Source organism: Euprymna scolopes, chromosome 16, assembly GCF_053919585.1.
Source record: "Euprymna scolopes isolate OS-2025 chromosome 16, ASM5391958v1, whole genome shotgun sequence".
NCBI lineage: Eukaryota > Metazoa > Mollusca > Cephalopoda > Sepiida > Sepiolidae > Euprymna > Euprymna scolopes.
The window spans coordinates 57,519,091-57,521,590 of record NC_136497.1 but is presented as its reverse complement, the minus strand read 5'-3'; the positions used below and the strand labels follow the sequence as shown (position 1 = coordinate 57,521,590).

General features: G+C 32.8%; 1 protein-coding gene and 1 long non-coding RNA gene across 4 annotated transcripts in view; one reads left to right on the top strand and one right to left on the bottom strand.

Moving 5' to 3' along the window:
* Window positions 1–2,214, bottom strand: part of LOC145295985 (uncharacterized) — a 2,691-nt gene extending 477 nt beyond the window's left edge. Inside the window, exon 1 of the long non-coding RNA XR_013869931.1 lies at window positions 1,710–2,214. This is a non-coding gene — a long non-coding RNA (uncharacterized LOC145295985). The remainder of the gene's footprint in view (window positions 1–1,709) is intronic.
* The window catches only part of LOC145295986 (heparan sulfate glucosamine 3-O-sulfotransferase 5-like), a 316,089-nt gene that overhangs the window by 60,606 nt on the left and 252,983 nt on the right, over window positions 1–2,500 (top strand). The gene's annotated exons all lie outside the window — the stretch shown is intronic.

Here is a 2,500-nt window from a genome sequence, read left to right as displayed (position 1 = left end):
ACAATTTGATCAGTTTTATATGAATGTTTACGTACCTAATGGTTAAAATTCTTCTTATAGCTTCTTCCCTCACTTCCATTTCATCTGATTTTAACAAAGAGAACAGAATATTCTCTGGCAAAAGGGCAAAAGCATTAAACTGAAGATTGCTTAAAGCAATTTCCTGAATTTCTGGAGGCTGCTTTTTTATTTGCCCAATCATTTTAAAAATATACATTTTCTGGGTATGAAATTTATTATCCAGTTTAATTTCAAACCAGCTAACTGTATACACTTCTACAATAAAACTAATCAGCTGGTGCATTTTTCTGGTCAATTCAGATGGATAAATTTTATGGGTCCACAAACACATTAATCGGATTGCCAGAGTAAGCCATTTTGCCTGATTTAAAGGTCAGATCCTTCATGCTGTATACTGAGGGTCTACTTTACCCCTTGAAATACCAACAGCATACTCTAAAAGTAGTCTTTGGTCACCAGTGAGATCATTTTCTGTTAGTTCAGAATACCTGCCCTCCAGAGGACTACTCACTGGTAAAACGTCAACTTTGGGTAAATGATGGTAATTGTTGGCACATCATTTTCCGAGTTGACCCGTAAATGATGTTGGGCTTCGTGCACTTCCATCAAGGAATTGAAATAATGCCCTAAAAGGAAGCTCATTCTGGTGTAGAGAACAACCAATAGTGTATATTTTTCTATACAGCTTGTTTTCTAGTGAGGAAACCAGTCTTGGTGCTTGTGGTGTCTAGAAGGACAGCCTTTAAAGTATTGACACTCTCATACTCTTCTAGAACTTTGTGAACTTCATCTGTCAGAACAGCACCAGTTGCTCTAACAGTAGGAATCACTCTATGCCTTAGATACACCCTCTTACTTCCACAACCCATCTCTTTCGTAAATGTCAAGTGATGCTCTTGTCCTTTAGCTTTTCTTCGATTTTTGTTTCCTTTTTCATCGACAATTTCAATGTAAAATAAAGTGTCTTTATCGTGTTTCCCATCATCACCAATGCAGACAAGATTTCTAATTTTTTGATTATGTTTTTGATAGGCATTATTTTTTTTATCTTTCTTTTTCTCTGTCAATTTTGGATTTATCAAGAAAATAAATTTCCTTAAATCAATATTTGATTTTAGAAGGCCCGCAGCCTGTAGATCCAAAAGAAAAGCATTTGCAAGACTTGCACCTAGGTTTGATGAGACATCACCTCTGATGAGTTCAATGGCATAACGAGGAATTTTTATCAGGCTGTAAATATTCTTACATTCTTCCTCTGGTTCAAAACTTTCATCTGTTCCATCACTATTTTCTGATGTCAGAATGATATTCTTGTCATGGGATGTTGAAGCAATAGGCGGGGGGGGGTGAATCAACTTGCTTTTCTCCTAACGTTAACTTTTTAGATTTTGCGACTGCAGCTTTATCAACAGGTCTCAATTGAAAATTGCCTTCGAGTTCTATTTTATTTCTTTGGTCCTTCAAATACTCTCTCCCCCACAGGAACCTGAATTAGAAAATTCGACAAATGTTTATTCTAATCTACGCTAATCTTAGAAATAAATTCTATTTCACGTAAAAAAAATTTAATTTCTTTTCTCACTGGTTTACAAGTATGGAAATTAATTTAATTTAAGATGTCTATAATTTTCATTAAAAAGTTTTTTTCAAACAAACAAGAGAAATTTAAAAAAATAGAATAAACTAACCTTTTTTTCATAGGACAGGTACAGGCAATATGCTTTGACTGACAATTTTCTTTTTTGCATTTAATATTTTTGGCATGACAACTTACAATTGGCAGGTCACACAAACAAGATGAAATATCAAATAATTTGTCAATTTGTAATTGACCAGAAGACTTTTGGCATATGCGGATAAAACGTTTCTATTTATTTGCATAATTTTTTTAAAGCAGGTGTCCTGCAATTTGTGTACAATCCATTTATGAGTTAATAGGGGCAAACTGGAATTTACTGCCTTCCAAATATCTTTAACATCATTTGCCATTAATTTTGAAAGGGCAAATTTATTTAACTTTGGGCGAAAATTCTCCATGTAATAACCATATTGAATAATCTCACGGAAAGTAGGGATTCTGTTGTATTTAATGGAAAAGGTGTGCCCACAAATTGTGTAGAAATAGTTCGTTTCTGACTCATGGTTAGAAAAATATCTGCAAAATACATATTTTATGATATGGTAAGAAATTAAACAAAGAACTTATGAATTAAATTTAAAATTTGGAAAAATTGGTAAATATCAAAAAAGAAATAATAAAAGTTTGCTAAGATATAAAATGCAAAATGTAATAATTTCTATATTTGAATTAAGCTCCGGTTAACAAAAGTAAACATACGTGTGAACACGAAAATGAAGCCGATTACTTGGCAGTGTAGACAGAAATATTAACCGGATAAAATAAAGCCCCGGTTTATTAGTTGTTTAATTCATTTTAAATGAAATATTTTGCAGGGTGTCTTTTTATATCGACACTCAA